We start from the raw sequence: 23,767 nt of genomic DNA, 5'->3' as shown, positions 1-23,767 counted from the left end.
GGGTGACTACTTTGTCAGGCACAGGTTTGATTCCTGTTGGTGGTATTGGTAGCTGGAACTTCATAAGGTATGGCCTGCATCTCAGTAGAAAAGGGAAGGGTATATTGGTTGGAATGATAGCAAAATCGTTAAGAGGGGGGGGGGGTCACTGAAACTGATGGGGGTAACTCTTTTTTAGGTTAAAATCAGTGTCGAATAATTCAACATTGAATTAAATTAAGCTTAATGAGAAGGTCAGACAGGCAGGCACTAAACATGTTAATATATCACAAGATTCACATACAAGTACAGTGAAAAGTAATGTTAGTTTATCACAAGATTTTTATAAAAATACAATCAAAAATAATGTTAGTGTATTGCATCGGAAAATCAGGGCACTAAATAACAAAGTATACAAGCCTCTTGTTTGTTTAGGAGATTTAGAAACTGATGGTGAGACAGATGTACTATGCCTGTGTGAACTTTATGTAGTCACAGATATGGAAAAGGTAACTGTATATGGGTATAAGCTTTCAGTACTTCTAAGTAGAGACTCTATGGAGAGAAGAGGAGCTGCCATATATGTTAAAATGTATCATCATGTGAAAAATTTAGGAACTAAAAAATTTTGTGTAGAACAATATACAGAAGCGTGTGCCAGAGAGCTTCAACTAAATAACAGTACTTTTATAATTGGAAAATTTTCAGCTATTTCTGAAGAAATTGGATTCTTTGTTGTGTTATCTGTCAGAAAGAGGGAAGTAAATTATTGTAATTGTGTATTTCAATGTAGATTTTCTGAAAGATAATGATAGGAAGCATGTCCTTGAAGTATTTCTTGGTTCTTTCAATTCGACTACTCGGGCAGTACATGAAAGCAGCACACTGATAGAAAATTTTTTAAAGAGCAAGATAAATTTTATAAAATAAAAGCTTTTACCGTTAAGAATGGTCTTTCTGATCATGATTTACAGCCAGTTACAGTACATCAGGTAATTCCACCCAGTAACGCAAAATAGTTCTCCAAAATAGTGCTCCAGATAATGGTTTTACAACAGCAAATTTTAGGGAAAGCTTAACAAAAGCTTGACTAGGATAAGGTGTACGGGGAATCGGACTCTAATTTAAAATTTAACCTATTACATGCTACCTTTGTGAGCATTATTTGAAGACAGTTTCCCTTAGAAAACAGTGAAATATAATTGTAAGAAACCATCCGAAAAGCCGTGACTTACTAAAGGGATAGAAGTATCTTGTAAACAGAGGATGGAAATGTATCTCATAGCTAGAAGGAGCAATGATCCAGAAACAGTCAAACTTTACAAAAACTACTGCACTCTATTAAGAAAAATTATTAAAAAGCCCAGAAGTATGTGCATTCTGACTAAGTTAGCATTTCTGGTAATAAAATTAAAAAAATATGGAACATCCTTAAAAGGGAAACAGAGCAACTGAGAGCACAGGAAGATTGTATTTCTATCAAACTCATTGAAAAGTTTGTTAACAAAAAGTCAGAAGTAGAAAATATTTTTAATAATCGTTTTAAGCGATGTAGAGAAAATATGATCCAGCAGTTCGTTAGAAAATGCAAAGCTATATGTGAAAGAGACAATACTTATGCAATTTGATAAAACTTAAATTCAACCCACCTCTCCTACTCAAATTCGGAAAATAATAAATTCACTCAAAAGAAAAGCTCCCTTGGAACTCATGGCATTTCCGACAGAATACTAAAACCCTGTTCCCAACAGATAAATAAGATTCTCAGCCACATGAAACAGATCACTATCCAGACAGACTGAAATACGCTATTGTTAAACCATTGCGTAAGAAGTAGGATGGATCTGATGCTCACAGCTATCACCCAATCTCACTTCTGGCAGCTTTATCCAAAATTCTTGAGAAAGTAATATATTAAAGGGTAGTTTCAAATATGTGTAAAAATGAAGTACATACTAACAAATGTCAGTTTTGTTTTGGAAAGGCTTTTCAACAGAAAAAGCTATATACGCTTTCACTGGTTCAAAAAAACATGCCCTGAATAACCGAACACCTCCCATTGGGATTCTTTGGCATCTCTCAAAGGGTTTTGACTGTATGAATCACGAAATTCTTCTAAATAAGCTTAACTATTGTAGTATGAGTGGGACAGTGCACAAATGGTTTAATTCATATTTCACTGGAAGAATGCAGAAGGTTGAAATTAGCAATACACATAGTTTGCAAACATCAGCAGAGTCCTCTAACTGGGGAGGTATCACGGATGGTGTCCCTCAGTGTTCAGTTTTGGGCTCCTTATTGTTCTTAACATATATCAATGACTTGCCACTCTATATTCATGAATATGCAAAGCTAGTTCTTTAGCTGATGATACAAGTATGGTAATCACACCCAACAAACAAGAATTAGCTGACGAAATTATAAAAAATGTCTTTCAGAAAATTATTAACTGGTTCTTTGCATATGGACATTCACTAAATTTTGAGAAACCACAGAAATACATTTATGTAAAGTAAATGACACAATACCATTGATAAATACAGACTTTGAAGAGAAGTCTGTTGCTAAAGCAGAATATTCAAAGTTTCTAGATATTTTCATTGGTGAGAAATTGAACTGTAAGGAACACATTGATGAACACATTGAAACATTTAGGTTCAGCTATTTATGCTGTTAGGGTTATTGCAAATTTTGGTCATAAACATATCAGTAAATTAGCCTACTGTGTCTATTTTCATTCACTGCTTTCATATGGCTCCATTTTTTGGGGGTAATTCATCGCACAAAAGTGGAATAATAGCTGGAGTCCACCCAAGATCCCTTTGCAGACATTTATTTAAGGAACTCGGGATATTCACAATAACTTTGCAATACGTATATTCATTTATGAAATTTGTTATTAATATCCCATCCCAATTCAAAAATAATAGCAGAGTGCATATCTACAACACCAGAAGAAAGGATGATCTTCACTACTCCAGGTTAAACCTGACTGACACCGAAAGGTGTGAATTAAGCTGCCACAAAAATCCTTGGTCATTTACCAAATAGCATTAAAAGTCTGACTGATAGCTAACCAGCATTTAAAAACAAATTTAAAGAATATCTGAATGACAACCCCTTCTACTCAATATATGAATTTTTAAATTTGAAGTAGTAATTGTAAAAAAGAAAAGAAATTATATTGTATAAAGAAAAATTATGTTAAAATGATATGTTACACATCATTACGAAATGTCGTATTCATGATTTATGGAACAAGTATTAATGTTATGTAGTCATTTGGTTTCGTTTCGAAGGAATCTCATTCAAATCAGTGTTTCGTCACTCTAACTTACCTCTAGGTCATGAAACTCCTGCTGCACATTTTGCACCTGTGGGAAACAAACGCAATGACTCGCCTTTCCACCACGTATACTCCTCAAAACCTTAGTAAGAATGTACAGCGGCTATTCATTAACATGTTTATAGTTTTTCATCCAGAGCAACAGATAATGCGGATCCCATGATCTACCAACCCTGTTTGCAGATTATTCGTGGCATACAGTACTGACTATTAACACAGTTTTCCTTAATACTAGACTAGAGAGCTGTAGTAACTACAATAGAGTAAACAATTGTGGAATCAGGAAAAAGTTCATGATATGTCTTGGTGCAGGTTGAATACAGCAGATGACTATTTCTACATGAAAAAAATACTATTCAGCTCACCTAGGGAATTAAGGAATGATTGTTCCAGTATAGTGCAAAAATATATGTTAGTGTTCCAAGTTAGCTGATTAATAGGCAAAAGGAGTTATTGTAATGTAAAGGCTCTATTGTCGGCGAGCAATTATTCCAAAGTCTAAAAGTCCATAAAAATCAATTATATTAGGTTCAAAAGACATCCCTATAATTGATATAGTAGCTCATTTCGAAATCATCAGAACGTATAGTCGTTAGGGGCTAGGCTCCCTGTAATATCTGATACACTGAACGTTAGAATTGTTTCCATTCCTCGTGAAAAATGATGAATACTGTGTTTAGAGGTTATCTGCTGTGCGCTCGAATAATTTTATACTTTCTAACAAAAAAATTTGATGGCGTTCAAGTTTGGGCTCTGAGAAGACATTCGTGTAAATCCAGCTGCTTTTCTTCAGATCATTATAAAGTGTTATTTACTGCTGTGGACAGGAACATTGTGTTACTGATACAGAAAAAACCAGAGTTCAAACTGCTAATTGCAATTTTCATGAACTTCTGTGTTTGTTTTGCGATCAACCCAAACTAATGATCAGTGGTCAACCACGAAATGCTGTGTGTGTGCATGCGTGCGTGCGTGTGTGTGTGTGTGTGTGTGTGTGTGTGTGTGTGTGTGTGTGTGTGTGTTTGTTTAGGATGTGCTGGCGCTCAGCGCCCTTACAAACGTTAAGAGAAATTAATGTCGACAAAAGGGCTAAAAACTTTGTCAAACTCACTCACTCACTCGCGTTGACCCTCACAGTCACACACGAAATGGTGGCCCGGGTCATCTACTGATCAGGACTGTCGTCTCAACATACTCAGCTACTGAGATAGGTTACACTAGGTGTCGTATCGTGTTTGCTTATGGGCTCCCCCCTGTGCGGTATGATGTGTGTATTGCCAATCTGCAGATGTAGGTCTCTAAAATTTCCTAAATTCGCCTACTGATCGGTTTGTATTGTGTAACATAAATTCATGTTTATACGCTACACAATTCCCAGTCTGATTTTTGATATTGCGCTCCTTTTTCGACGTCATTGTTTTCTGAAGTAACTTCTTCTGTTAACTTAAAGCTGTACTGGAAAATGGCCCTTGACCGAAATCGATCGCTTACTAAAGAGAATTTGTAAAAGACATTACGACGCTACAAAAGTAATTTCTAAATACATCGCCAGCCTTTGTCGCGGAGCGGTTCCAGAATCTTCAGTGTGGAGCCGCGCTGCTGCTACAGTCGCAGGTTCGAATCCTGCCTCGGGCATGGATGTGTATGCTGTCCTTAGGTTAGTTAGGTTTAAGTACTTCTAAGTCTAGGGGACTGATGGCCTCAGATGTTAAGTCCCATAGTGCTCAGAGCCATTTGAACCATTTTAAAATCTAAATTCATCAAAGCTATGGAACTAACCATCTAAAAATATTTTACAATAAAATGGTATCTACTACATCACAACTTCATCACTAAACTAGTATGCCTCCATGCGTCCGAAATACTCATTCCTGCCATTAAACATATCAGAAAACATTCGAACCAGCGAAAAACAAACTAATACGAAAACTTCTGCGATCAAACTTCATAGACGATCAGTTTGCATTAACGATCAAAGAACTAACGGTACATAGACATTCGCATAATAACTAGAAAAGACAAATCAAAATTTTATGATAATGTCATGAGGAGAAAAAATGAGACATTCATCCAATTGATAGCTGAATATTATGGAACTTTAAGGACTCCATGGCTAGTGTGAAATGAAACATGGAGCTGAAAAACTGTATAAAATTAGCAGGAACAATTCCGAAAATTTAAAATTTGTTTATGGCTATAAATCCGGAAATTATGTAAACATCTTGGTTCGATGAGTGAAAAAAAGCGTATTCTAAAGGAAATATGAACTGAAATGTCAACCATTGTCTCTAAGTAGTTTTCTATGCCGTAACAAGGCTCGCAACAAAACAATTTAATACAATCTCGGGTCAGTTGATGTTCGAGTCATGTTACCAAAACGAAGTATTATACTTTCACCCCTGGAAATTTGACCGGCTGTGAGTCATTGCAGAAAAGGCTATATTTCTCTGATTGAATTGGAAATTTCATCTTTCTCGACTTGAGGCACGGAGCAACGCGACACAATGGTAAGCATGCTGGACTCGCATTTGTAAATGGGTTTTTCTTCATGTGATGCAAATGCACTGCAGCACAGCGTAAACATGATTATACTACAAAGAAAACTTTCTACTTCCGTTTTCTCATCTTCCGGTTTTCACTACTTACATACGCTATTATCAGGAACTGAAAGGAAAAGGAGCTGAAATCTTCTGGACTGATTTACGCAGAGACAGCACAGCTTTTAACGTAGACTTGTGATCATAATCCTTTATTTGTAGATATTACCGGTATTTATAACGAAAATTTTAACGGTCGTTACACAAAAATATTGTTCTTAATTATACCTAAGGAGTTCTTCATATCTTTTGAAATATATGGGGTATGGTACCAAAGAAATATTTCCAGTAGTTGAGCTGTAAAGTGTACTTATTGTGGCGTACCAAACGGTGGGAGTGAAAAGTGGCCTAGGGTAGTGCGGACATAAACTCTCGCCACAACGTAAATAAATTCAGTGATCAACATACAGAACTCAGAGCACATATACAAGAACAAACAAATAGATAAAATCAGTACCTGGTTTATGAAAAAGCAACTTATTACCTAATAAATATAACTGAGATTTCAATAACTTGCCTTCTGGATCCAGCAAACTTTACAATAAAGGGGCACAGATTAACATACTAAAAATAAATACACCTGGATATATAATATGGACTCGATTAATCAGCTGCTCTGAATTTATCCTACCTTACAAAAAAGGGGTGAATGAATTAACGTATCACAAATAGCAATACACAGTGAAAGGAAAATACGAAACTACCCAATAAAGGTTCTTATCCCAGAACTCAATCCTAAAACAAACCCAACCAAAGCAAAAATCAATAATAAAGCACCAAACATATGTACACGATGCTAGATGCGGTAGATACGGACAGTAAAACAATGAAAGCCAAATACAAAGATAGAAAAAAATTCTAAGTGAAGACAGCTCAACCAAATAGAGTCTTTCCAAGTAAGTACACCAGGTCCAACAGCGGCCTTGTTTTGTTTCACAAACATAATCACTTGGTGTCTTAAGTAGGCCAGAACTGACATGGCCATCTGCACTGCAAGATCGCACTGGTCATACCAGGTGCACTCCTCTAATTGTCGTAACCTTAAACACCCCACAAACAAGCAACCCTTTACTCCTGGCTGTGCAGTTTTCCCTGGACCTGCCGACAGTGTTCCAGCTCGAACGATGCTCCATGTCGACAAGAAGCCACCAGGCTGCCTTGTTGCCCTGCTCCACGCTTCCCTGCTTCGCCTATCCATTAGACCGCTCTCCTACTCCGAGTTGCTAGAAGTGACCTTCTTTGCTGGCTGTTCTGAAATTCTCTGCTCCACTGACACTGTACATTCGTAGGCAACAACGGCCGCCCCATCCTCCATGTACACAGAGTCGCACTGATGCTGGCGACTGTCTGGCGAAGCCTCATCGATACACCATCAATCTCGTCTGGCGCGCTATCCATGATCCACTGAGTTGTCCGCAGCTCCCAGGCTCTGTCTCCAAGATGTTGTTGCCACTACAGTTCCGGTCACCAGACTGCCCTTCACTGTCCCACATCTCACCTTGGCGTGGCAGTGCATCCGAAAACTAACAGACACGTTCCTCCACGGCAGTGGCAGTATTACAAGAACTGAACTGGCGTCGCGTGCTATGCAAGATGGGAATTGAACTGTGCTGTGAATTACCAATTCTCTGCACTCCCTCCTTCCATTGCATGACGAGAGCTTTATCTTGGACAGAGGAACCTGTGATTTACTCAGCTTGTGGCACTGTTTTAATTTCAGTAACAGTCAGACGTATTTCCTTCATTGTTATGTCACTCCCCAAAATGGGGCGGGCTGGCAGCGGCACAATACGCCGCTCTTCAGCCAAGACATTTACAAAAACCTCATAGTCACATGAGAAAAGAACACATAACAGAGAATGGTATAAAGTGATGAAAAAAAAACAAGAACAAAAAATAGATGAGTATAAACTGTAGATATAAAAACAACATAGACGAGACATGCAAAGAATGAACACTGTGGGTTGATACAAAAAACAAAGAAACACCAGTGGGAACACAAACGAATGATGCTGGCGACACTGTTGGTGCTGATGGAATGTAGCACTGCACACGGCACTGGAGTAACATCGACACCACAATGAAAATGTTAAAAATCACTGCAACAAAGTGGACCTACCACCAGGAGAAGGGAGGATGGGGGAAGAAAAGGGAGGGGTGAGACTTGGTAGGGGGAAATCCAGGATGGTGGTAGGAGGGGGGCAGTGGAGGGGTGCAGGAAAGGAGCTAGAAGCCCGGGAGGGGGGGGGGGCGCTGAAAAGGAGAGAGAATGTGTTTGGCAGGGGAAAAGGAGGAAGAAAGGAAGGGGGAGAGGGAGGGAGAGAGGGAGCCCTGAGGAGGGTGGGGGGAAGGAGGAGGGATTAGATCTGGTGGGAGGGGTAGATGGAAGGCACGAGGACATCATCCGGGAGGGGGAGTTCACGGAAGCCACCTTGGGCAAGGGTATGGAGTGTATGGAGATGGGGACCAGGCAGGACCCTGTGGTACATGTGTGGCAGTGGGCTAGGTTGGGAGAGGATGGAGGCAACCAAAGGATGGGGGGATACAGTTTGCAGGAGACATATAAGATCTGTATTTGTTCTAGGAACAGGAGGAGATGGGGGAAGGGAATCAGATCATAAAGGATCTGCGTGGGGGCCGGGAGACGAATGCTATAAGTGAGGCGGAGTGCATGGCACTCAAGGATTTGGGGGGATTTGTAGTAGGTGGGGGGGGGGGGTGAAGGCCGAGGTCCAAGTGGGGTGTGCATAACATAGGATTGGGCGGATCAGGGACTTATAGGTATGTAGATAGTGGAAGGGTCTAATCCCCATGTTCAACCAGAGAGGAGTTTGAGGAGACAGAGACCGTTACGTGTCTTGGCTTGGACTGTGAAGAGATGGGGGGTCTAGGAAAGGCGGAGGTCGAGGATGATGCCAAGGTACTTGAGGGTGGGAATGAGGGCAATGGGGCGGCCATAGATGGTTAGGTAGAACTCTAGGTGGCGGAAGGAGGGGGTGGTGTGGCCTACGATGATTGCCTGGGTCTTGGAGGGATTGATCTTAAGGAGCCATTGGTCACACCATGCGGTGAACAAGTCAAGGTGGGAATGGAGGAGGCGCTGGGAACGTTGGAGAGAGGGGACAAGAGCGGGGAAGGCGGTGTCATCATCATACTGCAGGAGATGGATGAGTGGTGGGGGCTGTGGCATGTCCGCCGTGTATAAGAGGTAGAGGAGAGGGGAAAGGACAGAGCCTTGGGGCACGCCTGCAGAGGGATAGAAGGTGTAAGAATTGGAGTTGTGGATGGTAACATAGGAAGGGCGGTGAGAGAGGAAGGAGGCTATGAAGAGAACATAGTTGATGGGGAGGGCATAAGTCTGGAGTTTGAAGAGGAGGCTAGGATGCCATACGCGGTCGTAGGCACGTTCAAGGTCGAGGGACACAAAGATGGCGGAGCGACGGGAATTGAGATGAGCGGAAAGGAGGTGTGTCAGGTGGAGGAGATCATCGGCAGAGAAGGAAGGTCGGAAGCAACATTGGGTCAAGGGAAGGAGGCGGTGCTGATGGAGGTGGTGTTGAATGCGGTGGGTAAGGATGGACTCCAGGACCCTGCTGAAGATCGACGTGAGGCTGATAGGGCGATAGGAGGAGGTGTCGGAAGCGGGTTTGGCAAGTTTGGGAAATATAAGGACCCGGGAAGTCTTCCACCGGTCGTAAAAATCTGTTGCTGGAAAAAGATATATCAACACATCTTCAGCAGAGCCTGTACAAGTAATACAAAAATGTAGCATGTTTGCCTGGAAATCTGGTTAGGGGACTCCGTGGAGCAGATTAGCGGCGGCGGATGTTTGCTGTGCCTGGGAGCAGAACTGCATACTGTGGCCGTCATAGGGCTGCGTGCGACTGAAATAGACGGGGTCCCTGGTATGCGGCGTGGCGGCAGGCCCGTCTGCGACAGCCGCGCTGCCGGCATAAATCCCGCCTCCGTCGCTGCACAGTAGGCGCAACAAGTCTAGCCCGGATAGAGTGTGTGAATTATTACGTCAGCTCGCCGCTTGTAATACGGACACATAGAACAGTGGGACTGCTTGCGCTTGCAAACAGCCGTAGCGTGTATACGTTAGCTCAGTACTGGCAAAGGACAAGCAGCAATCTCGGCTCGTTCCGCTAGACTGCCACGCATCACCCTCCTCTCACCACCTATTCCAATATTTGTGTAGTTTACTCGAAAAGATATTGTATTTTTTGCCTTGTCGAAGTAGGTTACTTTAAATTTTCATGAATGTAAAATTATTTTCTTCATAGAACGAAAATACGAAGTGTCCATTGACAGCAATATCAGTGGGTCATAATTGGAACAGATCAATTCGTACAAGTACGGGGGTATACCGATTTGCAGGGATATGAAATAAAATGTTCACAGTCGTAGGTAAAGGAGGTGACATACTTCAGTTCACTAGTAGGACAATAGGAAAGAGCAGTCAGTCTACAAAGGTGATTGTTCAAAATACTCGTGGGACGCTTGATAGCATACTGCTCAAGTGTGGAGATATATAAGATCCTGAACCGACAGGCGCTTGAATATAGGTGCATTCTATCACGCGAAAACCTGTGTACGAAGTTTCAAGAACAAACTTTAAGAGAGGAATCTACCACCATACTATGACCCCCAGCGCTCTACCTATCTTGAGGATAAGATATTAATCATATCATGCAGAAATCCATTTAAGCAGTCGACCTTTCCGTGTTCCACATGCGAATGGAAGAGAGTGAATTCCTAATGAAGAGTACAATCGGAAGTAACCCTCTGCCATATGTTTCATTGTGGTTTGCAGAGTGCAGATATAGATGTCGATAAAACGGGAAAAATATTATGTTTACGCATCTACAGTGCCCCAAACCCCCTTATCTTGTGCTAAGCGCTTCACTCCGGAACCGCGCACCTGTTAAGGTCGTAGGTTCGAATCCTGCCTCGGGCATGGATGTGTGTGGTGTCCTTAGGTTAGTTAGGTTTAAGTAGTTCTAAGTCTAGGGGACTGATAACCTCAAATGTTAAGTCCCATAGTGCTAAGAGCCATTTGAGAATTATCTTGTGCTTGCGACTATCATAAGCCAGGACCTTATGGAATTTCCCGTAATTTCGGAACATAGCGAAACCACTTGGCTTTTAAACGTGTTTGCCTTTGTTCTCAGTTGTGGAAAACCTGATTCATGTTTTTGGACATTTGTGAAGCCTGTTTACACTCGGGTAACGCTTTGGCTTATATATATATATATATATATATATATATATATATATATATATATATATATATATATATATATATATATATATAGTAAACTACTAGACTACACAATGAAAATTAATTTTCTTATAATTGTCACAAATAAGTTGTAAATCACAACCTCATTTTTATTTCTGTTTTGTGCGATCACTTTAACATCATTCATCAGAGATGCCAACAGTTATTTGTTAACTTATCAATCGACCAATCGATATTATGTTACATAAATACCTTTTACTTTGATACTAACTGCAAATATTTTCTATTTGTATTAAACAGTGATTATTTTCGAATTATGTCAGGTATTAAAGAAAGGAAATATACGAACTATTAATTTGAGTCACTGGTTGTTCTAGAAGCTTCTGGAACGAAGCATAATTAAAATGTCGCCAAAATTGTCGGTTAGTTGTGTTCTTGTATTCCGAAACCTCTTCGCTAGTTATGAATGAACAACGATGCATTATGTTTCGAAACAAGATTGTGAACTAACTGGATGTAAAGAGTGCTTGTGACTTTGTTTATGTTTGCTGAAAAACAAGAAGTGGAAATAAATGGCAGATGTATGAAAAGTAACTACAAAAATTTCAAACTATTCTGTTGGAAAAACCATGGACTTATTTTTATTCAAACAACTTTACGCATATATTGTAATTCCCCGGTCACTAACGCCAGCTATAAGTTAAGTGAAACTTTCGAATCGTTATGAAATATCTTCTTAACTATTTACTACAAATATTGCTTTAGTTGTGATAGACACTAACAGGCAATTCAGTGTAGACGGATATACTTGTTATACTGTTAAGGTGTACTTTAAACGAACTACACGTGCATCGTAAGTGAATGAGGGAAATAAAGCGAACATTGACTAGGATCAGATGATATGTCAGGATTCGCCGATCAAATTCTATCCTCTGTGAAAATGAGGAAGAATAACATGGCTTGTTGAGTGGAATGGACAGTCTGCTACACACGTGATATGGATTGAGAATAAGCCAAAAAAAAGTATTGCGAAGTGTCAGAAATGAGATTAGCGACCATCGTAGCATCAGAATTGTGATCCATGCAGTACAGGGAGTAACCGTGCTACTTTGAAAGGAAAGTTTCGCATGACGTCTGCATTTACATCACCATCACTGTTCAGCAGTTCACAATTAAGTGCATGTCAGAGGGGTCATCGAACCACCTTCAGGGTATTTCCCTACCGTTCCAATCTCGAACAGCGCGAACACTTAAACCTCTTTGTGCAAGTTATGATATATCTTACTTTATTACGATGATCATTTCTTCCTTGTGTAGGTGGGCGCAACAAAACATTTTCGCATTCAGAGGAGAAATCTGATGACTGAATTGTGAAAAGATCTCGCAGCAGCCGGCCGAGGTGGCCGAGCGGTTCTAGGCACTTCAGTCTGGAACCGCGTGACCGCTACGTCGCAGGTTCGAATCCTGCCTCGGGCATGGATGTGTGTGATGTCCTTAGGTTAGTTAGGTTTAAGTAGTTCTGAGTTCTAGGGGACTGATGACCTCAGAAGTTAAGTCCCATAGTACTCAGAGCCATTTGAACCATTTTTGATCTCGCAGCAACGAAAAACCCCTTTGTTTTAAAGGTTTCCGTACCAATTCACGTATCATATCCGTGATAGTCTCTCCCCTATTTCGCAATAATACAAACGAGTTGCGCTTCTTTAAATTTTTTCGATATCCTCCGTCAGTTATATCTACCACGGATCCCACACACCGCTGAAATACTTCAGAAGAGGGCGGACAAGCGTAGTGCAGGCAGTCGATGAAGGAAGGAAAGAGCATATAAGAAACAGACTAGCACAGACGGAGGGATTAGTCCTCGCCTACTAGTGTCAAACATGGTCTTGATTTGAGAAAAAAATTGCTGAGAGCGCAGCATTGCACAGAAGTGACTCATGGATTGCGGAAAACCAGAAAAGAAGATAATCGAAACGTCTGAGATATGATGCTGCAGGCTAATGCTGAAAATCAAGAGGACAGATGTGAGGTACGAAATATGTAAGAAACGAGGTTCTTTATAGAATCTCCACGGCAAGGAATCTTGTAAACTGAGCATGTGAAAACTTGTAACTAGAAGAAAGGTCTGGATGACAGTGGAATGAAGTATAACTTCCATGACAGAGAATCGTACAGTGCAAAAATTTTAGTGAATGACAGATATTCCAAAACACAGAATAAATTATTGATGACGTTGGGTGTAGGTGCTACTCTGAGACGAAGAAGAAGAGGTTGACGTTGGTGAAGAAGTAGTGACGGGCCCCATCAAACCAGCCAGAAGACTGATGGCACAAAAACGAAAAAAAAAAAAAACAAAAAAAACGAGGAAGTAGTCTACACGCCGCTTACAAAGTGAGTACAAATCCTACTGAAAAACTTTGTATTGATAGATGTTGTTGGCTGAATGTTTTGATAGCAGGAACTTACGGTCTCCAATTTCTCGTTGCAGAGTAATTTCTTCTGGTTTGTATCCCATTTAACGTTCTGGCTCTCTACCACTTACAATACCTAAATGTCAGTCCAAATGCGTTGAAATCGGGGCATATGCCCAGTCTGTGAACATCAGACTTCGATTACCTACAGCCTAGTGCTGTCTCTGTTTTCATTTCGACACTGTCAATTTTGCGACGCTAGAGCGTCTAGCGACGAGAAGCCACATCATGTATATTTTTCATTCTCTTTCTTTATAACTTACGAAACAGACTATTTTTGCTGCTCAAGTGCAGTAAAATATCAAGATACTTTTATTACCGTAAAATAAATGTAATGAAATAAGCTAATTGCATCTTACCCGACAAGAAAAGAGAATGTAAACAGTATGTCATGCAACGTAAGCAGATACATGTACTTCCACGACTACCAAGAATGCGCACACCATTTCACGTTTTGCAGTTACAATTAAATCTTTACCATTAGCTTCTGATAGACGTTGAAATACATCAACGGGGACAGTTGAAAATGGGTGCCCCGAGCGGGACTCGAACACGGGATCACCTGCTTACATGGCAGACGCTCTATCTATCTGAGCCTTTTTTTAATTACAATCTCAAATTAAAAAAAACATCTACTTGATCCAACGTGTTCCGCTACTCCACGCCTTCATTCTCAAAACACGATCTACCTCTTGCTACTTACACACGTTATTACTTACATTACGTTTTACTTGTGATTGTTGCTCATCAAGAGCCGAGCACTACGAAAATACGTTACAGACTCATTTAATGCTCCCCTCCATGGAAATCTTTAGTACAAGGCGAAACATTTATTCGTTTTGAAGGGAACCCAGAGTTGCCATCGAGGGCACAGTGGAAAGTGCAACTGCAGGGATTTATCGCTGGGACACTCCCCGTGAGACCCACATTCTCAACTTATAGTCCACACACTACGTTCGTAGTGCCCCTGCCATTATACCCATTACTTGCGGCAGACAATCCACCGAGTCCCGTAAGAGTTCAGGCAATTCGTGTGCATCTGCACTGAAGACGGTCATCAGCCGGTTAGCTTTAACGACTTTGGGACCCTTCTGAGTTTACGCACGTCCGCTGGCCACCAAACTCCCCAGACATGAACACTATCGAGCTTATCTGGGATGCCTCGCAACGTGTTGTTCAGAAGAGATCGCTGCCCCCTCGTACTCTTACGGATTTATGGACAGCCCTGCAGGATTCATGGTGTCCAGGACTACTTCAGACATTACTCGAGTCCATGCCACGTCGTGTTGAGGCACTTCTGCGTGCTCGCGGGGCCCTACACGGTATTAGGCAGTTCTATCAGTTTCTGCAGCTCTTCAGTGCATCTTTTTGGTAAACCTGGAGAATGACGAATGTGTTGTCTTCTTTTTGATATTGCTGTAATTTATTGCGCAACATACGCTCTCATTTGTAAGAATCTTTCTAAAAATCGATACAAATTATACTCTTCACTTTCATCACATATTGTGTTCAGTAGTGTGACTTAATGGCCACTTGACGCGCTGCTGTCCCAATCACCTGGACTGTCGTAACTGAGGTACAAATGTGTGTGCGACCCCAGTAGTGTGTTACGAGCATATCGTGCGTCCTGTGTGTGCAGTAGTAGTCACGGACCAGCAGGGCCAGTTTAAAGGCACAAGGAGCACAAACCGCCGCTCCGATGGCCAAGCTGAGAAAGGCGCCAGAGCAGTGAGATTTCTATACGGGACGTAGCAAAACTGGTAGCTTGGGACGCCAAGGATAAAGGAGCACCCAAGATTTGTATACAGTGCGCTTCACAATTAGTGACAAAAATTGACATGAAAGAAAGTTTACGAAGGGAAAGGAACAAGACGGAGGGCTCGAAATGTGTAAAAATGTTCTGGAACTGGTCCTGCCGACGAGGATATGTCCATAAAGAAGACAAACTAAGGGAAAAGCAACAACGCTTACTATCTAGAAAGCTCCGCTTTTACACAACTACCGAGCGAGGGAGCGCCGTGTTTAAGGCAGTGAACTAGTATTCGGGAGGAAGTCCGTAGAAATTCCAGTCCAGGTAGCCAGATGGACAGAAGTGCCAATGCTCAAAATGTTTTACGGGAATGCAGCCGGGAGACTTCTTCGACAACCGCCGATATTTCAAAGGATACACATCCTGTCATTTTCAAGCTAAAACGACAGAAAGTAAGTACTGTACAAGGGACATTAAAACCTCAGTTTACAGAGCAATCCCGGAAAGATAACACACACATACTATCGATAACTTCTGACGTCGGCCATCTTTGGTTGTGTGATGTCGCTAGTGTTTACGATGAGTTTGTGTGTGTTTGTGTTACCTTATATTCGGTTTGGTAGATGTGCCTGCCACATCTGGTAAAATATATGGACGGCCTCAGCGAGAAAAATTCCGTCCCGGAGGTAGTGGACCTAGATCAGTTATAGACCTTAAAAAAATGAAACACAGTGTTAATATAATACGAACCCAATACATCGCACGCAACAATGTCACGTATCGCCAGACCGGTCCACCGACCCATATGTAACCTATTGATTCTACCGTGATAAGGACGCGTCCTTAACCAAGAGGCAACTTTCTAGGATGCTCTACGACTGTGTGCATGAGAAGGGCTTTATTGATATCAATTGAGGCTCTAAAAAATCTCCAAAGTTCAATCATGTAAGAGTAGGAAGTCAACATTAATATATATTACAAAGTACGAGGCTAAACCTTTTACAAATTGTAATGATTCCGCCACGTCTTTTAAGGTTCGATTACGTAGGTGGGCGAAACGTACGAAGAAGTTCGACTACACCGACCAGTTCTTGGTTAGTCATTGGTCGCGTCCGAAGTTTATTGAGACGTATCGGGAAGCGTTTCAGCAAAATCGGAAAGAACGTCGTGAATTGTCGCATTTTGATTTGTTCAGTAATCCTACACCTAAAAAATAAAACGTCTCCCTGCCGCGTCTAGTAAAACTAGAGACGCGGTAGAGTCACAAATCATTCCCGTAAGTTATTTGAACATTGCATACGTCGTGAGAATCTCAGGTCTCGCAATGCCAATGCTGTGTTGTTTGTAAGCTACTCTGAAACAAACTGTATTTACTTCTACGTCAGCTATTTATTTGAACGACAGTCCTGTGAACGTGAACCTGTTATTTAATTCACGAATATACAAATTTTCCTTTTAATATTAATTGACATAGATTATCGATGGAAGGTTTGTCGCACTTTTTGAGACTGAGCTGCTGTTGGCGCTGTGGTCTCCCTAAAAGAATGCAGAGGCCATCGTAATACTGAAACTGTTGATTTATGACGTCGTACAAATTACCCTTTTTGTGTCACAAAATTCCGATGGTACGCTGCTGTTCTCGGATGTTTATTACTTTAGATACCCTCGTATACAATACCCTAATTTCTGTTAACACTGTAATAAATTTAAAGCAGTTTGAGTGATACGGGAAACAATCGTGCTGAATGCACGAAGTCTGACGACTATTTACTTCACTTCTGAACTTCCTTCACTTCTTCGAAAAATGAACATGGCGACGGTCTGCAGTTAATGTAATGAGATTCGGGTACAAAAGCCGATTTCTCGCCGCATTCGTTGGAAGTTGAGAAATACGGATGTAATTAACATAATGAAATTCCTCGCTGCGGTAACTCCTGAAAGGTCATAAAATAGGTGTTCTAAAAGCAGGCTCGACAGTGAAAGGCTGCAGTTGGAATCGTGAAGCCTGAAGGAATAAAATGGTATTTGTAGCGCTGATGCAGTATTTAGAAGTGTAGTGAAAATAAAATTGACAGACTCGATTTCAGTAGAAGACGTGCGGCTTCCAAAACAGCGTATCTTGTGTAACACCAAAATGGTGAGGTTCTGCTGCATATTTTCCACATTTATTCTCACATTCAACTGAGTAAAGGCACCTGCTTTTTATGGCGTACCACCACGTGTCGATCCGACTACGGTTGCCGAGCCTCATGGTTTGGACTCGTGAGAAAAACAATGAAGACTGTGGTAAACACCCAAAGATTTTAGCAGTTTCTCGCACTACTGTAGCACATACTTAGATGTTACACATGCTGATTTAGTACAATCAGTTTTTCACACCGTTATCGAGAAATTTAGGTTCAGATTTATACGTGACAGTCTAATACCATATGAGAGCATCAGCCATAGAGCAGCGTCAAACTGCGCTCGTGTACAAAACGGAAGGACGAAATTGCAATGACACTTTGACCATACATAGAATTCTACATCTACATCTACATCCATACTCCGCAAGCCACCTGACGGTGTGTGGCGGAGGGTACCCTGAGTACCTCTATCGGTTCTCCCTTCTATTCCAGTCTCGTATTGTTCGTGGAAAGAAGGATTGTCGGTATGATTCTGTGTGGGCTCTAATCTCTCTGATTTTATCCTCATGGTCTCTTCGCGAGATATACGTAGGAGGGAGCAATATACTGCTTGACTCTTCGGTGAAGGTATGTTCTCGAAACTCTAACAAAAACCCGTACCGAGCTACTGAGCGTCTCTCCTGCAGAGTCTTCCACTGGAGTTTATCTATCATCTCCGTAACGCTTTCGCGATTACTAAATGATCCTGTAACGAAGCGCGCTGCTCTCCGTTGGATCTTCTCTATCTCTTCTATCAACCCTATCTGGTATGGATCCCACACTGCTGAGCAGTATTCAAACAGTGGGCGCACAAACGTACTGTAACCTACTTTCTTTGTTTTCGGATTGCATTTACTTAGGATTCTTCCAATGAATCTCAATCTAGCATCTGCTTTACTGACGATCAACTTTATATGATCATTCCATTTTAAATCACTCCTAATGCGTACTCCCAGGTAATTTATGGAATTAACTGCTTCCAGTTGCTGACCTGCTATTTTGTAGCTAAATGATAAGGGATCTTTCTTTCTATGTATTCGCAGACATTACACTTGTCTACATTGAGATTCAATTGCCATTCCCTGCACCATGCGTCAATTCGCTGTAGATCCTCCTGCATTTCAGTACAATTTTCCATTGTTGCAACCTCTCGATACACCACAGCATCATCCGCAAAAAGCCTCAGTGAACTTCCGATGTCATCCACAAGGTCATTTATGTACATTGTGAATAGCAACGGTCCTATGTCACTCCCCTGCGGCACACATGAAATCACTCTTACTTCATAGGACTTCTCTCCATTGAGAATGACATGCTGCGTTCTGTTATCTAGGAACTCTTCAATCCAATCACACAATTGGTCTGATAGTCCATATGCTCTTACTTTGTTCATTAAACGACTGTGGGGAATTGCATCGAACGCCTTGCGGAAGTCAAGAAACACGGTATCTACCTGTGAACCCGTGTCTATGGCCCTCTGAGTCTCGTGGACGAATAGCGCGACGAATTGCTACAGTACAGTATAATACAAGAGGTAACTTAAGGAAATACACAATGCGACAACTTGAAATGACACTGTCATTGAAAGACAACAATTACATTGAAGTCAGCACCATTTATGACGGTTCCCTGGACATTGCAAAAGTGGGATATAGTTCATAACAGGGCGCGTGATCACTACGGGTAGCAATGGACGCTCTGCAGCGTGCTTCCAAGCTGGCAGCATGTCTGGTAAGAAATTGTTGTGGTGGGGCGTTCCATCCCTCCACCAGCGCGGATGCTCGCTGGTGCATGTGGACGTGCGGCAATACTTCTGCCCATCGCTTTCCACACTTGATCGACAGAATTTAAGTCGGGGGAACGGTCAAGCCAGTCCATTCGCCGAATATCCTCTCGGTTTAAGAGCTCCTCCACCTGCGCTGGTCCGCGCGACCGCTACGGTCGCAGGTTCGAATCCTGCCTCGGGCATGGATATGTTTGATGTCCTTAGGTTAGTTACGTTTAAGTAGTTAGCTCGCGAGAGAGCGTTACGGAGATGCTAAACAAACTCCACTGGCAGACGTTACATGAGAGACCTTGTGCATCACCGCTGAAATTTCGGGACAACACTTTTCAGGAGGAGTCAATCCCCCCACATACATCTCACGTATTGACGACGAGGAAGAAATTCGAGAAATTGGAGCCAGTACAGAGGTTTACCGACAATCATTCTTCCCAAGCACTATTCGCGAGTGGAACAGGGTTGGAGGGTAGTGGTACGAAAGTACCCTCCGCCACACACCATTACGTGGCTTGCAGAGTATGATGTAGATGTAGATGAATGTTGTCGAATATTTGGGTGGAGCGAAAATAAGACTTCTTAAAATTTTTTCATGGGACTTTTTCCGAAATTTGATTGCCAAACGAAAAGTGAGAAATGGTTGAATAGGGTATCAAATTGAGCAGCGTGGGATCTATACTGATGGAAGAAAATCGCAACACCAAAAAATTAATGTAGAGAAATGAAATTTCGGGAATAATTTGTCTAGGTAACACATTTAAGTGATTAATATTGCGATATCACAGATTAATGTAAGCGCGAGATAATCCACTGCAAATGTGATATGGTGCTACATTAACAGCCGGTGTAACCGCCAGAAAGTTGAATGCAAGCAAGCAAACCTACACCGGCCGAAGTGGCCGAGCGGTTCTAGACGCTACGGTCTGGAACCGCGCGACCGCTACGGTCGCCGGTTCGAATCCTGCCTCGGGCATGGGTGTGTGTGTGATGTCCTCAGGTTAGTTAGGTTTAAGTAGCTCTAAGTTCTAGGGGACTGATGACCTCAACAGTTAAGTCCCATAGTGCTCAGAGCCATTTTTTTTTTTTTTTTTTTTTTTTTTTTGCACACCTACCTGCGTTGTGTTGTAAAGGCACCAGATTTCAATTTGTGGCGTGGAGTTTTTGTGTGTTGCACTTGGTCGGTCAACAAAGGGACACTTAACGCTGGTTATGGATGACGAAATGTCGTCCGATGATGTTACACCTGTGTTCGATTGGAGGAAGATCTGGTGATCGACCATGGCGAGGCAACTTGTCGACACTCCATAGAGCATGTTACTAATTTGCAGTCAGGGTGCTGGGATAACCACAAGAGTGATCCAACTGTCATGCAAAATCGCATCCAAGACCATAACTCCAGGTGTAGGCCCAGCATGTTTGGTACACGGAGAGGCTGGTTTAAGGCCCTCAGCTAGCCTCCTCCTAACTAACAGACGACCAACAATGGCAACGTCGCAGGACAAACTTTCATCAGGAAACACAACAGACATCCACCATGCCCTCCATTGGGGTCTCGCTTCACACCACTGAAGTCGAAAAATGGCGGTGGTTTGGTGCACACTGTCCTTAACGTAACCGATTAGTAACAGTTCGTTGTGTCACTGTGGTGCCAACTGCTGTTCAGATTGTTGCTGTAAATGCAGTATGATGTACCAGAGCCATATGCCGAAGATGGTGGTCTTCCCTCTCGGTATGCCAAGTGGCCGTCCAGATCCTGGTCTTCTTGCGGCCATACGTTGTAGTGACCGCCGTCGCCAGCACTCACGTACAGTGGCTGCCCTCCTGCCAAGTCTTTCTGCAGAATGCAGAAGGAACATCCAGCTTCTCGTAGCTCTGTTACACGACCTCGTCCAAACTTAGTGAGGTGTTGCTAATGGCATCTTCGTCGCTTTAACGGTGTTCTTGGCTAACATCAACTCACCACGTCCAGTCTCATAGATAAATAAAGCTCACGACACTTACAGTGTGTATTTAAAGCGCCACTCTCATGCGACTGGCGCAAAATTTGAACATATATCGTCTTTCAGATGTAGAAAAATGCCTACCAACTTTGTTTAGTGTCTTGCTACTCCTTATTGGTGCTGCGATTTTTTTCCGTCACTGTGTTTTTTTATAGAAAAGATTAGACGTTGCAGATTTGCTGTAGGCACATTCCCGCTGCAGTATGGATAACAGGTGCATCATAGTGTGCGCGCAAAATTACGTGGCACCTGAAAACGTACTCCAAAGTCGAAGTACGTGGAACAGTACGTTTCTTTTTGGGAAAAACATCTCTGCGTGAGCTAAAACGCGTGCCTTTCGGCTTCCTCTATTATTAAGGTGTTGGCTCTCCTGCCAACACACAACAGATTCAATAAGAGTTACGTGGCCTTCCATAACAATGGCTAACTTACTTTTGTAGTCCCCTCTTACTGAGGAAAATTATGCATAGTTTTGTGCTGTTGCTTTCACAAAAGATTGAAAGACCTTCCTTCCTCAATTCCACGTATCATATTCACTTATTTGAGTTCTTTCTTAATGTTTTACTTCTCAAGATGCATATTCTTCTCTCTTTAATAATTTTCCTCTGGAACATCATAACAAGCCTAAATGCTGAATAATGAATCCAGTTCCCAAAATCGGAGAACTTCCCGCAGAAACTGTTAAGTGCTGAACGCTATTCATGAAATCGACCACCGCCCAGAGAGTTTCAGTTTTGTCGGGTTCGTGCGGATGCAGATAGCAGTTTCCGTATCTATCTGTGTGCACACGGTGCAGTAGTCGGGGGCGCACCTAGCAAACACTGAGAGAAGCGATAAGTGAATTCCGAACTTCAGACACTAAATGTTTCAGCACTGGCGCATTTTGTAAACACCCACCCATAGTGTGAGGGTTAAATGCTTTCTAGTTTAAGTGTATGCCATACAGAAGAGAAGGAATGGAGATTACGGTTTCAGGTTCTGTCAATAACGAAGTCGTTAGAGGCGTATCATAAGCTTTGATCGCAAAATAATAGGAAGTGGGCCATATCCTTTCTTTAAAGAAAACATCTAGCAAAGCCATACACAACATTAATAAGTAACTGCAGGAAAAGTTCCAGAAAATGTACATCTGGAGTATAGAATTTTATAGAAATGAGTAGACGATATAATAACGGAGAAATAGAAATTGGAGCTGTTTTAAATGTGGTGATACAAAAGGATGTAAAAAATCGAATAGACAGACAGGGTACCATTTGAAGTAACACCAGTAATAACTGGTGTTAGAAGAGTATAAAAGCACTTTCTAGAAGAAGGAACCGGCTACCGGGACACCTGAAATAGTTAACTTTGGCTATGAAGAAACACTAGAGGAAGGGAGTGGGTGATTTGTAAGGTAGACAAATGTTCAACACAAAATCAAATAGGGATAATTCAGAAGAGGTTTAATAACGACTAAGAAATTAGGAATGCGAGTAAGCTGTTACGAGCAGAATAATGACAACATTCCTTCAACTGAAAATCTGACAGTGTATACAACGTTAGTACGACTCATTCTAGAGTACTGCTCGTGTGTTTGGTATCCGCACCACGTCGTATTAAAGGAAGACATAGAAACAATTTAGAGGCGGGTTACTGCATTTATTATCGATAGCATCGATCAACACGCGAGCATTACACCGATGATTCGTGAACTGGAGAGAACACATTCTTTTCGTGAAACACTATTGAGACGTTTAGATAACCGGCATTTGAAATTGACTGCAGAATGATTCTACTTCTGCCAGCGAACATTTCTCGTCGGGACCACGAAGACACGATAAGAGAAATTACAGTCTTACGGAGGCAAATAGTCGTTTTTCCTCCACTTTGTTTGCGAGTAGAACAGGAAAGGAAATGACTTGTAGTGGTACAACGTACCCTTAGTCGTGCACCATGCGGTGGCTTGTGGAGTGCATATGTATGTAGATGTAGATGTAGAATAGCAATGTTACTGACATTTAAGAAATCTCAAACAGTGTAGTAAGACATACAATTTTAGACAATTAAGCAGAGCAAAAATAGCTCCAAATCTGAAAACAAACAGACTCCACTTGGAGGGGATAGAAATGTAGTTTATAGGAATTTATATAATAATAGCGAGGTATAAAACTAAACTCCGTCCGAACAGGCATAGGGAGGCCAACGGTACAGACGGACAGTCGTGTAGTCCTCGGACGATAGATGTCACTGGATGTGGATATGGAGTGGCATGTGGTCAGCACACTGCTCTAGCAGCCGTTGTCAGTTTCGTGAATGGAGCTGCCACTTCTCAGAAAAGTAATTCCTCAATTGGCGTCACAAAGACTGAGTGCATCCCGCTTGCCAACAGTGGTCGGCAGACCCAGACGTTTATCTACCCGAGTACTAATCAATCCCGACAGCGCTTAACTTCGGT

General features: G+C 41.9%; 1 protein-coding gene and 1 non-coding gene across 2 annotated transcripts in view; one reads left to right on the top strand and one right to left on the bottom strand.

The window, feature by feature from the left end:
- LOC126474409 (spondin-1) overlaps positions 1 to 23,767 on the top strand; it is a 646,454-nt gene that overhangs the window by 85,611 nt on the left and 537,076 nt on the right. The window lies entirely within an intron of this gene.
- Positions 14,379 to 14,497, bottom strand: LOC126476720 (U5 spliceosomal RNA). Its single transcript, XR_007587192.1, has one exon. It is a non-coding gene; the product is annotated as a U5 spliceosomal RNA (small nuclear RNA).

The sequence above is a fragment of the Schistocerca serialis genome, chromosome 4 (assembly GCF_023864345.2).
Source record: "Schistocerca serialis cubense isolate TAMUIC-IGC-003099 chromosome 4, iqSchSeri2.2, whole genome shotgun sequence".
NCBI classification, from domain to species: Eukaryota; Metazoa; Arthropoda; class Insecta; order Orthoptera; family Acrididae; genus Schistocerca; species Schistocerca serialis.
The sequence above is the reverse complement of the archived record's forward strand: the minus strand, read 5'-3'. Positions and strand labels throughout refer to the sequence as shown.